The sequence below is a fragment of the Microplitis demolitor genome, chromosome 9, assembly GCF_026212275.2.
Source record: "Microplitis demolitor isolate Queensland-Clemson2020A chromosome 9, iyMicDemo2.1a, whole genome shotgun sequence".
NCBI classification, from domain to species: domain Eukaryota; kingdom Metazoa; phylum Arthropoda; class Insecta; order Hymenoptera; family Braconidae; genus Microplitis; species Microplitis demolitor.
The window spans coordinates 11388578-11403273 of NC_068553.1; the positions used below are offsets into that span (position 1 = coordinate 11388578).

The 14696-nt window shown below is 31.7% G+C and overlaps 1 protein-coding gene across 1 annotated transcript in view; it reads left to right on the forward strand.

Moving 5' to 3' along the window:
• Positions 1–453: 453 nt before the first annotated feature.
• Positions 454–14696, forward strand: part of LOC103570411 (potassium voltage-gated channel subfamily H member 8) — a 355105-nt gene continuing 340862 nt past the window's right edge. Inside the window, exon 1 of the mRNA XM_053741792.1 lies at positions 454–580. The gene's annotated coding sequence lies outside the window, so the exon portion shown is untranslated. The remainder of the gene's footprint in view (positions 581–14696) is intronic.

Consider the following 14696-nt stretch of genomic DNA (forward strand, 5'->3'; position numbering starts at 1 on the left):
AAGAATTTCAATTATAATTAATCAATAAGCCAAAAAATTTAAATAAATACAACAAATCAATTTTAGGGTTATGATTTAGATAATACACAACTAACTTTACGGACTCTTTATCAGGGTAGGAGATGGGAGAGTGAGAGCGGAAAATGTAATATCATCGAGGAGAAAAAACTCCAAAGTCCAGAGCTAGAGAATAAAAAGGAAACTTGTATTGGCAGACGTTTTCCACATGTTGCGCTTGACTCGAGGTTGTGCTTTGATCGCGCAGGTCCACCAGGACAGTGAAGCCCGGGCCATCATCACTACACTCATACTCTTATTATACCATGTTCGTTTAGTAACACGGATATCAGCGTACGTGTCACGCGTTCTCTAAAATCACTCTGATTTTGATAGTCACATATTCTTATCAAAGTTATTTCATCTATTTTAAACATCTAAAAAACTTTGATGCAAAAAAATTATTCGACCAAAAAAAATAATTTATTTCGTGATAGTGTTTGATGATTATAGTGGCAGTGAACTATATATTAATTAACTGGTGTTTTACAATCAACAAAATACAGTAAATTGTGTTGTTAAGGTTTGTTTCTATTAATTTTTTTAGTGATGATTATTTACTATTATTATAAAGTATTAATAATTATTTGACTAATCGACTAATAGATAATTACTTAATAATATAATTAATAGGCAAAATTGTTGAGTTTTTTTCCTAAGTGACAAAACTTTCTTTGTTTTTAAAATAAATAAGAAAAACACAGGTAGAGAAATAAATCAATTAATAAAAACGAGTTTTGAGGAAGAAAAAAACTGATGAGAATAACTTATTTCGATGTAAATAAGAGTTTAGAAACTTATTTTTTAATTATAGTATTGAAATTAATACGAAAAATAAATATGATTAAAATTTGATCTAGTGATAATTCTTTTCGGTAAAAACATTCAATTTTTTTTTTTAATCGCTAGACAGTAAATTTAAGGAGATAGCTTGAGTAACTTTGATAAATTCCACTGTAAATATGGGATCAATCGAAATGTAATCCTCGATGTTCTGGAGATCCAAGTTTGGGTAATATTAAATCAATTCAAACTATCCAGAGGGATAAGAGTAAATGTTATAAACAAAAATTGTCGTTTAGTTTTTTTTTCTCACTATTTCTAGTTTAAGTTTTCGAAGGTATGCGTACAGGAAACATATTTAACTTGAACCACAAATTTTGTTTTTTTCTGCAAAATTAAAATCTTCAAGCTTTAAGTTCTTCTAATTTATGAATTCGAAAATATTTTAATTTGCATCAAATACGATAAAATTCTTTATTAAAGTATTTTCACTTTAGTTACAAAGAAAATTTAATCTTCAATCAAGAATTATAATATTTTCGACGAAATTATTTCTTTCATTAATCAAAAGCGTAATGTTCTTGGCCCAAGAATATCATTAAAAAATCCTATTATCAGACAGCATCGAAGTCGTGGTTTTTATGTTAGGGAGACTTTACGTCTATCTAATAGGCTGACTCACGTTCTAGATATTGAGAGCCAAAGTTTTAACTATAAATACTATGAATCGGCATAGAGGTCTTTCAATTCTCCATGGTTTAGACAGTACGATGGGAGTATTTAAAAACCAAGAGACTGATAATCTTGGACTGCATCCTTACCCCTCTTTACTTGAGCCGGTAATAGAGTTGAAACAAGACTTTGAAGTTCTTTGAGCAAAAATAATTTTTTTTCCCAGTCAAGGAAAAGTTATACTTTTATCAAGAATTCAAATTCATCAATCGAAGATTTTGTTTTTAATGGAGGATATCAATTTTAAGAAAAAAATATACACTCATGCCATAAATTAAAGGAACAAAAAAATTTTAGAAATTTATTAGTGATTTATGCAAGGCTGTAACTTCGTGAAAAATAATCGTATCGAAAAATAAAAAAAAGCGTTTTGTAGCTTGAAATCTTTAGTTTCGACTCATTTTCATCAATATTTTTTTAGACCTCCAGCCATTGCGCAAACATGAGAGTTACCGCGAGAAAAATATTTTCGAAATTTTTTCTTCTTTAATCTTTTCTTTGAGAGAGCTGCAAAAAAATTTTTTCAGCTAAACCAATGCATTGGTCGGTTAGCAAATTTAATCAGCTTTAATTTGAATATTATTTGAGTTTCGTACGATAACTTGTCGCTGAGATATCAGCCTTCAAACGAAAAATGATCCTTTTGGGTTTGATCATCGATATTTCGGGTACCAATGACCGCACAGCAAATTGAAGGGCGGTGTTAAAAACTTGAATAAATTCCATACAAGACCTTTCCGACATTTAAAAAAAAAATTATTTTTTTGATTTTAACATCCATTTGAAGTAAGTACAAAAAAATGACGTTTTTTCGTTTTTTAGTAAATCGACCGCTACTCTGCAAATATCGATAAAAAAAAATCTGGGCGTCGGTTGACCCTGCGGGCCAGCCCCAAAACTTCCCGCTGTTTTCGACCTCAAAGAGCTCGAAAACATTAGTGTAGATATATTTCCGAGCTCTTTGAGCTCGAAAATGCTATCACATGCAATTGTTTTTTTACGATCTTTTCAAGCTCTAACAAGTTACCTGTTATGCTGAAGTTTGAAAATTTAAGAATCGAAAATCATCAATGAAGCGGTTTTTAAAATTTAGTTCCTGATTTTGTTCAGTAAAATAAGTGTATTGAGGCAGAAATCAATGTCAGGGATCAAAATCGAGATTTAAATAAGTTCTGACTTATGTAAGAAACAATAAAATATGAAATATCCGATAAAAATATTAAAAACTAAGTTTTATCGATTTTTTTTTTGATAATATGATTTAAACTAAAAACCAAGTTCGATGACATTATATGATCAAAAGAAACCATAAAAAAGATGAGTTGGTATGATATCAGGCACATTTTAGTACGTTATATTTTGATTTATCCGGAAAAAATAACATAAAATGTTATTTTTTTAACTTTTCAACGCCGATATCCTTTGAACTAATCAATCGATTTTGATAGTTGACGTGGCAATCGGCGCGTTTTATTGAATTCTAAAGCTGATTAAAATTTGAAATCGATCGCGTCAGTCGTTTCGAAAATATTTAGAAAAAACCGTTTTTTATCATTTCTTTCTCCCGCGATAACTCTCGAACGAATTGTCCGATTTTGATGTTTGAGGTGGCAATCGACGCGTTTTATTGAGTACTAAAGCTGATTAGATTTTGAAGTCGATCGTATAAGTCGTTTATGAGAAATCAATAAAAAACTAAAAAAAAAATTTCATTTTAAGCTAATTTCCACCATTTTGAGCTCATGTAATTATAGGTGGTGCCTCATGTATATTTTGAGTGGGAAATTTTGAAAATAAAATGACCCCGTGATAGCGCTCAAGGCTGATACTTATTCATTTATCAACCTTGAGCGTCATCACGGGGCCAATTTACTCCTTAACTGAAGTCTGATATATTCAAACTAGAGGTAGTATGAGCACTATCGAGAAGTCATGCCATCTAGTAGTGTAGCTTTTATACCCACTTTTTTTCGATGATGACGTCATGTAACAGGTCTGAACTTGTTTTTCTTTTCTTCATGACGTCATCATGCAAGTCTAAACCTGTTTTTGAGCTAGAGTGGGGGTACTGAGCTTGAGAGCTCACAGCAGACAGTCTACATCAAGAAACGTTCTAGTCGACAGGCTGTAAAAAAAGCTTGAGGTTTATGATCGAATGATTTCATTACAGAGATCATCCCATTTAGTTCTTAATTATTGTTTATCATATGTTTCAATACCAAGTAAATATCAAATTATAATGTCATTCAAATTATGTGTTATCGACTGAAAAAATTAATTAATTGAATTACTAGTTTTCAACATAGATCTAACAAAAATTAATGAAATCAACACATTGGCTAACATTTTGCCTGTTAAAAAACTTCAGGACCTGGAAGCTGACAAGACATATAAAATAACTGAAATTGAAAAAATTCCAACACAATATGGGCCTAAAGTAGTTGCCAACCGGGATGATAAATTCACAATTTACTTTCCTGCAAGAATAAACAACAAATTGATAGCTAATGAAGATAAATTAAAAACTCTTATTGGCATGGTGTCTCAAGAAAATCTTTATCTTTTATTTCATGGATCTAAATAAAATAAATTTGAATTTTTTACTCGATCATGAATGTAATTCTTAGGCAAAAAACTTATTGTAGCTAAAAGTACTTCATATTCTATATCATGGTTTGAAATTTGTGTATAATTTCTTTTTATCTAATAATAAAATTAAAAATTTTAATATTGAAAATATGTTTATAATTGTTTTGTATACTCTATGCATATATTATAAATTAAATAGAAATATAATCGCTTATCTTGAAAAATGAATTTTTTTTGCTTTTATATTATAAAGAATGTAATTAGAAATATAACAATAAATCAATTGATTATAGTTAGATAAAAAAAATAGAAAAAATAAAATCATAAAAGTGTGTGAGAAATTTAAACAGTTGTTTACGCATGAGCGTTATCGTTTCATGCTTCAAGCTACCTTTTTGTGTGTACATTTCCAATGGAAGTATACCTATAGTAGGAAAATAATATAGAGGGAAATTTTAAATATCATTTTGCGCAAGTGCTGGCATGTAAGCGCCATCACACTGACGTTTGGAGAATGATGTTGAGGAGAAGCAAGCAGCGACGGTTGAAGACAGATGTAGGAAAGGAGCGACGGTTGGAGGAAGATGTAGGGAAGGAGTGAAGGAACCGCAAGCCTGACCACTTGGTAGTTGTAGAAAAGCGCGCAGCAGCAGGGATGCATGGAGAGAGGTGCAGAGGAGAATTAGCAAAGGAGTCGTGAGTCTGACCACTTGGTAGGTGTAGAGGAGCCGCGAGCAGCAGCAACGTTCGAAGACGTTTAAAGTGTACGCGGAAAATTTAAATAAATATATTTCCTTGCGGATACTCTGCAGTAGCGGTGCTCTTGAATGGTAGAAATGTAATCATGAAGGAGAAAACTTTCAATCAAAATATGTTATTTATATAAGAATAGTTTTTATTTAAATAGCATAATTAAAAATTTTTTTTTATAAAGCTATTAATTAAAACTGATTGTTTGAATAAAATATTTAAATAATCACTTAAAACTAATACGAATATTTAAATAATAATTAATGATGTATGCAATGTGTGTGTGTGTGTGTGTGTGTGTGTGTGTGTGTGAGTGTGTGTGTGCACTTCAATGTATTATTATTAATTATTTGCTAAATATATTTTTAAGTTAAAAATAATATTAATTCATATAAAGAAACTTGAATTTAATTACTTTAAATTAAAAAAAAAATATATGGTGATATAAAGAAAAGACTTTGAAATTTATTAACCATCTTTATCATCATCATCATCATCGTCTACTCTTTGAGTATTCTCAATCCACTGACCAATAGAATTGTAATTGACTTCATCATCAGGTAAAAGACGTGTATCTAGTAATGATTCTTCATCATCCTGTTATTGTTGTTGTTGCCCACTACCATTCTCGTCTCCTGGCACCCGGTCCATCCCTGATGCCAGTTCTCGATTTCTGTACTTGGGAGGCTGTCGTTTCGACTAATGACGGCGTGGTACCTTTCGTCGACGTCGCTGGGCCCTGCTCTGCTCCCTGGGAATCCATTTTCACAATCCGAAACTAAAATTAACTTCTAAGTCGCGGCCACTCACGCAAATCTCTCTCACGGGTCACTGAACCTCTTATCTCCCGAAGATTCATGCTTTCTCGTTTTCGGGCCCCACATTGGGCCCCAAAATTTGTCACGAGATATTTGCAACTGAGAAATCTAACCAGCCGGAAGTCTCCGTGCAATTAATTTTGGCTTACCTGTACTCAGTAGTTGAACGCCAGGTAATTTTTCGAGAGAAAACAAAAGAAAAATTAATAATGAATCAAAAAACAAAATTTATAAAGAATAACCACCGAAATTCACAATCAACCTCTGTCCTAGTTTTATTTAACAACAATACTCATAGCTCTCGGCGGTACAATTACTACACATGATTTGCGAACTCACTCTCGGCTTAGCATACAGCATACTATACCACGCGGTACCCCGGTCACTAAAAGAATAAAGACTCAAATAAAGACTCAACAAATTGTTATGTTAAGTATTTGAATAATAAGACTTACGCGAAAGGTGTCTCTGGTTACCAACCAAAATGAAAAAAAAAAAAAAATAAATAAATAAATAAATAATTAATGCATTGCATTAATTACTGCTAAGAAATTTAAGTCTAAGAATTACGAACTTTATCGGTGTGTGCCAATAAACAAGACAATTAATTATTACAGTAAATTATGCAATAATAATAAATTTAGTTCTTAGAGTCGCAAACTTTATCGGGGCTTGCCGATGAACAAACTTAATTAATTGTTTCAGTAAATTATTACCTACTAATAAATTTAATTATAAATGTCACGAAATTTATCAGTGCTTGCTAATAAACAAACTCAATTAATTATTTCAGTAAATTAGAACCTACTAATACATTTAATTATAAATGTCACGAAATTTATCAGTGCTTGCCAATAAACAAAACTTACATCATTAGTTCAGTGAATTATTCAATAATAATGAATTTAATTCTTTGAGTCGCGAACTCTATCGGGGCTTGCCGATAAACAAAACTTAATTAATTATTTCAGTGAATTCTTAAATACTAATAAAGTTAATTATAAATAACGCGAAAAATATCAGTGCTTGCCAATAAACATTCTTACACAATTATTTTAGTGAAGTATTTAATACTAATAGATTTAATTCTTAGAGTCACGAATTGTATGGGTGCTCGCCGATAAACACAAAACTTAATTAATTATTTCAGCAAATGATTGAATAATAATAACTGTAATTCTTAGAGTCGCGAACTGTATCGGCGCTTGTCAATAAACCAAAACTTAATTAATTACGTCAGTAAATTATTACCTATTAATAAATTTGACTATAAAAGCTGCGAAATTCATCAGTGCTCGTCAATAACAAAACTTAAATACTAATTTCAGTGAATTGTAAAATAATAGTAAATTGAATTATAAGAGCCGCGAAATTCAGGTGAATTGTCGTCACGCCTAAGCCACTCGATGACTCTGGCTAATACAATTTCGTACAATTAAACCTCAACAGTAAACACAGCCAAAAATAATAACAATGATACACAAGGAAAAAAAAAAAAAAAAAAAAAACAAAAAAAAAACCGATCAGCGCAACACCAACCTCCACTCACCCTCCGCTATCCGCTGAAGTGGAGATGTTAAGGTTGTCCAGCTCTCGACGATCCTCCCTCATGATGACTTCACTAGCTAGTTATATGCGGCAGTCACTGGTTCCCCCAGGCTAAACGCAAGGCACACGTAGTTCCGGATGTCTTTACCTTGATTACTTGTAGATAAGCAATAGTGTTCGCGGCGCGTTAGTACAATAATCAATGTCCAACAAACAAGTTACGGCCTACGCGGTACGGGTTGAATGCTGATAAATTTCCCAATAAAGATTAGCGAATAAATTCGATGATGCAATCAGCATTCAATTTAATAACATAAAACACACGTGCTCTCAGCAACAGGCGTCCAGTAAAGATGGCCGCGCGAAATCAGTCATCGTGGATCTCACACTCTCGGCTCCCCACTGCATTGCCCAGTTAGGCTGCTCTCCCGGAGATGGCGCCAGCTGTCCAGCCACTCGTTCATACCTGAACCTTCGAGTCTATGGCTCGGATTTGTGGCGCGTGTGCCCTCGCGTTTGAAATTCAACATGTGCCGCGGCTTGAAGGCTGGACTGTCTTCGATATCTTGCTGCTGGATCCTCACTCGCGGGCCTTATTCGGTCTTACTTACTAATTAATGCTTAACTAAATTGACTTAAATTAACAATATATTATTCCCACCTACCAGATCCTTCGAGGATCGTTGTTGGAAGCCTGTTACCAATCGCGTTACATTACCCTGAGCTCCCCATCAATCCCGTGTACCTCGCAGGTGGCTATGTACTATTATTATGCAGCTAATCAAAAAAAAATAATAAAGAAAAGAAAATACTGACTAAAATTACGTAAATGCGTGGGATCCGCCGAGGACCGGACAATTTCAAATGTCACAATATATATATATATATATATATATATATATATATATATATATATCTTATTATTTATTTATTCTTTTATATTTATTTAATTTTAATATTCTTCAATATTTATATCTATTATTGAATGAATTATATAATGATAAATACTAATATTTATAACAATCATCACTGTATATCGAAAATACAATCGAATACATATTCTGATGCGATATTCAGCATTATTTTCAAGAATCAATCAATCGTATAAAGAACAAAGATTAATTGTTACTTACGCGTAGGAAAGGGTTATATTTACCGAGGCGATCTCTACTGAAATAAACTTATATCACACATCAATACTAGCGATCAATAATGGCGGTAAAATTTTTAAATTCGAATAAATCAAACTTATGATAGTAATAATTTCAAATTCGATAATTGTACATAACTGACAAATATTTTTTACTTTTAAACTTAAAAATATATTAAAAACTAGCTGACCCAGCAGACTTCGTACTGCCTCGATCAATTCTAAAGCAAAATAGAAAAACCAACTCTCTGTTTAGGTTTCCACTATTTAAAATTGGTGTATTACCGTACGATGGACGGTGTGGCTCAATAAGTTATAGATCAAATTAAACGGAATATAGTACATGGAGAGAATTTTATGGTAAAAGTTACCATCAAGTTAAAGTACAATATTTAAACTGAATTATATGATTGATAATATCATTTTAATTATTAAATAAACAATATGAATGGTAGTATCTACCATCCATATGGTACAATTTACATTTATTTATGATAATCACAAATTATAACTATTATTATCTTACATAATTACTACTACTATAAAAAATCGTAATTCTTAATAACCTGATGGAAATGGTTACTATCAGCCTAAATAATGATAACCATCTAAGCTAATAAAAAATTGAAATATAAACGTTATACTCTGACGTTTGTCTATGTGTAATTTGTTTAACTGGAGAAGGAACTAATTTCACACACACACATGCGTGCACACATGACACATATACCAATACGTATACACATGCAAGCATGGATGCGCACACATGTACATACACACGGGTGCGCATAATCGCCCACACACATGCGCACACTCACCCACACATACACACACTTATCCACACACGTGTACATACATGCGCACACTTATCCGCACAAGTGTACACACATGTGCACACTTACCCGCACACATGTATACACATGAGCACACTTACCCACACATGCATACACATACGCGAGTGCACTCATGCACACACACATTCTTAGCTAAGAATTTTTACAATTTTGAACAGTAAGAGTTACCATCTTCGAATGTAACAATTATAATTTTTAATAATTACAATTAGCATCCGCGATAGTAACCGTTACCATCATCATTTATAACTCTTATCATTTTTAATAGTAATTCTAATCATTATAACCAATGAAAAATATTATTAACATTTTAGATAGTTAAAATTACAATTTTTGTATTGTAGATAGAATAATCAATTTCTCTCCGTGTATAGTAGTGCCGGATAGATCAACTGGTAGAGCACTCGGTGCGATACCGACATGGTCTGGGTTCGATTCCCGGTTCGGTCTATCTATATTTTTCTCAATTTATCTATAGGTTGTCTTATTGAGAAGGTTTGCATGTTTAGGTTTCCACTATATTAAATTGGTTTCCACTATATAAAAGACCAATTTAATATAGTGGAAACCTAAACATTCAAACCTTCTCAATAAGACAATCTATATAAATAAAAATCAATTGCTGTTCGTTAATCTCGCTAAAACTCGAGAATGGCTGAACCGATTTGGCTAATTTTGGTCTTGAATTATTTGTGGGAGTCCAAAAAAGGTTTAAAAGATGAATAAATATGAGTTTAATATAGTGCTGAATAGCTCAACTGGTAGAGCACTTGGTGCGATACCGACATGATCTGGGTTCAATTCCTAATTCGGGCTATCTATATTTTTCTCAATTTATCTATGAGTTGTCTTATTGAGAAGGTTTGCATGTTTAGTGTTACGTTCAGACTATTTTCGTTTGTTTATACATTATTTCATCTTATTTTATTTTATTTTTATTTGAATCTTACATTTTATGTTTTACTTAACATTTTATTTAACATTAGAAAATTTGTCCGAACACCTAATCTATATTTTAATATTATATTGGGTGAAGAGGAATTTTAATCCTCACCTAGGGTCAGAGTGGCTGCTGACGCACTTTCTTATCGTCAGCACACTCGAAATAAGACCTAAAGTAAATAATACATATCTGAAATGAGTTTTTGAATGTTTTCCAAATTGAAAAAACATTTAAAAATAAATTATGGTGTTTGGAAAAGTGAGTAGTTAAACAAACAAACAAAAAAATTGCCATTAAGATAGTGAAACCATTTAAAAGAGAAAGCGACATAAACAAAAAATTGCAATAGAATAAAATTTAAAATCTAAATAATAAATATTCGAATGAAAATTTATCAACTAACCAAAATAAGTAAAAACATAAAAATAGTAAAAATATAAAATGACCATAGGCAACAAGATTAATCAATTAATTAATTGAGAGGAAATTAATTCACAACATAATATTTTCTATAAAATGATATAATTTGTAAGTGGTATAACTTATATTGTTTATAAAATGATGCAGTTTATGAACAATACGATTTACACGATTCTTGAAATCGTGTAATTTATAATTAATATTACTTTTAACAAAATGCCGTTTATAAAAGGAGATAAATTATAAATGGTAAAATGGTATAGTTTAGAAAACATAATGCAGGTTCAAGATGATCATTTATAAATAATATAGCTTATAAGATCCACAGAATGATGTAGTTTATAAAATTATCTATTAGGTTTTGGGAAATTACCCAAAATTAATTAAAAATAAAGATAATTTTTAATTATTTAATTTTATCCAGGTTTGGCCTCGTTAGAGTGTCTATAAACCCCTGGTGGGCCGTGGTCGTCGATTATTTTATTAATTATTAATTTTAATTGTTTTTCGCGATTTAAAGTATTTTCGGTGCCGGTTCCAACTCCATATTTTTATTATAGCAGCAGGTGAATGGATGGAAAATCGGCAGGAAATTTGAAGGAAACCCGAACTGCTGTTGAGCGCTCAGGGTTATAGGACAGGGTGGAACTGCTGATAAGCGCTCGCCCCTGGGTAATAATAATGTTATGGACAGGCCATGGTGTAGGTGGAAATATTGGGGTGCCAATTGGGGTGCAATAAATCGTGTACGAGCTGTTGATAATCCACAATTAATTAATCCTGCGTCACGTAGTGATTTGGAGTTACCTGATAAATTAAAAAATATTCATGGCGGTGAATTGTTTTTGTTGCACGACAGTGGAGGCAATAAAAAGAGGTTTTTGATTTTTACTACATTGCGGAATTTGAATTATTTATCCACTTGTGATCAGTGGTTGGAGGACAGCACTTTTCGTAGTGTACCGGATATTTTCGTACAATTATACTGTATTCATGGATTTAAAAATCGCAAATCGTTACCTTTGATTTACATTTTGGCACCCAACAAGACACAGCGTTTGTACGAAAATGTGTTAGCAATAATTCGTGGTGCTTTGTCAAATTATAAACCCGCTCGCTGTCCATCATGCTACTGTCGGTGTTTTTTTAAAAGCTTTGAGAGATGAGCAGGTGAATACTGAGCTTTGTATAACTCAAGAAAACACCGGCGTCAATATTGCAAATCGACGCAAAGAGTATTGCGATTATGACGAGCGTTTAAAACGCATCGTTAGTAATCATGATTCATCCTCAATGTTAAGTTATATGAAAAATGTTGCTAAAATTATATCTTTTAACAAGTAAAACAATTGATTGATTAATGATTATTATTTTTTTATGTTGTTGACATCAAGAGATTATACGTTATATTTTAATGTACGATTAGTATTCAAAAATAATATTTTTGTTTTGTTTATTTATTATTATTTAATTTGCCATATTAATTGCCTTTGATAATTTATTCATTGACTTTCTTTCATTCAAATTGTGATTTATTTTGTAATAAGTATTATATTAATCATAAAATGATATTACATAATTAATATGATCTAGCGTTGTAAGTGTTCTCAATTTTATAAATGGATACAAAAGATAAAATTGTTTAACTATATGAACTATTTCATTTATAATATTTGGTGGTTTATCGTTTTATTCAAAAACTCCGGCTAATTAGGATTAATTGTCGGGAATTTTTCATCGTGGGGATATTTTGTCCGGGGATGTTTTGTCGGGGATATTTTGTCGGGGGATCAAGAATCATGGAATCAAAGGGCGGGTTGTGGAGGACCCATGTAGAGGGGATCCGAAGTAACTACGTTAGTGGGAAAAACAATATGGAAGGGATAGTGCGGCCCCAAAACATTGGGTTTCCGGAAGGAAGTGGAAAATTTGGATGGACACGGCAGAGCGTAGGCGTGGAATTTCCCCCAAACTTACGGAATTGGGTCCACCCGAAAAAACTGCTATATTTAGATAGATTTTATATGTACTCGGTCTCTCGTGTCCAGACAAGCCTAGTGTAAAGTTCATCAGTAGAAAAGAATAAGTGTCGAGCAATATAAAAACGCGAGTGAGAATAGCAGAGCAAATAAAGTACCACATAAGTAAACCAGCGTACTACATAAGAAACCATTTACGATTTTTTATTAAATATCATTAACTACCATTTTCTTTGGAATATAAGTTAGAGTAGGCTGAGTAGCCACCTAATGATCCATTCTTATAATCATTTTTTTTTTATTGTAAATGAGAGTGGGCTAGCTAGCCATCTAATAATTTATTTCTATAAAATTTTATGGTAAATTAGAGTCGGCCAGTAGCCATCTAATATTCTTTATAAAATTGCTTGACAAAAATATTTTATTCACATTTAAGTAAGAACTAAATTCAAATCAATTGATAATACGTTAAAGTGTTATTATACATTGTCTCCGAAATACTTCAGATTGTTTTTCAAAAGTGTTTCAAATAATTTCGCCATACTAAGTCAATTGTTTCAGAAATCGTTGCGCGCTAGTTAAATTAAAATTTAATTTGAATTATATAGAATTGCAATTTAGAATCTTGACTTCTTTTTATTGCCTAATTTTTAATCAGTTAGCCATTATTTTTGGATTATAGTAAAAAGATATTTGAATTTTATAATTATTACGGATTAGGATTTATTTTCAAAATTGTTATAAGAAACACAATCTCCAAACCTCAAAATTTTGTAATTAAGTTGACAATATAGTTAAGAATTAACATTTTAATAACGTTTTATTAATTTAAAATTAAACCTATCCTCCTTAATATACGATCTCTAGGGTTCCCGGTCTATAGGCTTCGGCTTGGGCCAAATACCCACAAAACATTCATTTATGTCAATTTCTGACATAACATTAGGTTTTCATTATATTGAATTGGTTTTTTATATAGTGGAATTTATTCATCTTTCAAACCTTTTTTGGAGTTTTACAAATAATCCAAGACCAAAATTAGCCAAATCGATTCAGCCATTCTCGAGTTTTAGCGAGACTAATGAACAGAAATTGATTTTTATTTATATAGATTAAATTAATTATTTTTATTTATCACTTGTCGCGATTGGAGATTGTGATGGGCGTAGGTACAGAATTCGTATAAAATGTATTGAATAAAAGGGTACTTATATTGATCAAGGTCCCGTTCGTATGCCCGGCTACCGTTAACCAAATGCTCAATTTATTCTATTTTATATTCAAATCGCGCCTACGCGATATTGTTGAAGACAATATTGATACAACCCAAAGCGATTTCCAATTTCTGATGTGACTGATTTAATTTCACAATCAAGCGTCGAGCGGTAAACCTAAGATTGTGTACCCCTTACTGTAAACTATCGGTCTGAGCGTCTAGACAGTTAGAAAAATAAGGGATAAAGGAAGGTGGGCTGCCAAAAAGCCTCGTGAAGCTAGTATCTCATTGTCAAAGTAAAATTGTCTGATAAATAATGCTTTTCAAGTGTTTTTATGTTGACGAGTATTTATTTATTTTGGACTAAATATTCAAAATACAAAAGGGTTACAAATGGCAGTATTTAAAATAGTAAATATGAAAGTAAATGTTGCATGCATATGGTTTACAAATATTTCCAAGCACATACGAGTAAAAAAATTACCAGATAACGGTTATAATGTTTAAACTTACCCTAAATAGGTTTAGGTGAGGTGTCAGGACTGTCAGCAGTAACACAGGATGCTTAATTCACAACGTGTTCTCGTGGTTCATTAATATGATTCTAATATATCGATTTATTTATTTATTTAGTATGCTTCGTTGCATCACTCAAAATGTTTATTCGTTTCTAAATCTTCGTGGATTAAAATAAAATAAAATCTTCGCACTTCTCGCGAAAGAATAATTCTAACGTATTCAAAGTCTTCGCTTCTTCTTCTTCGCGTATTTTCACGGTAAAAATAGTTTCAAAATATTATTTAAATTCTTCGTATTTATCGTGGTAAAATATCCTTCGATTCTTTACGTTTCTCGTG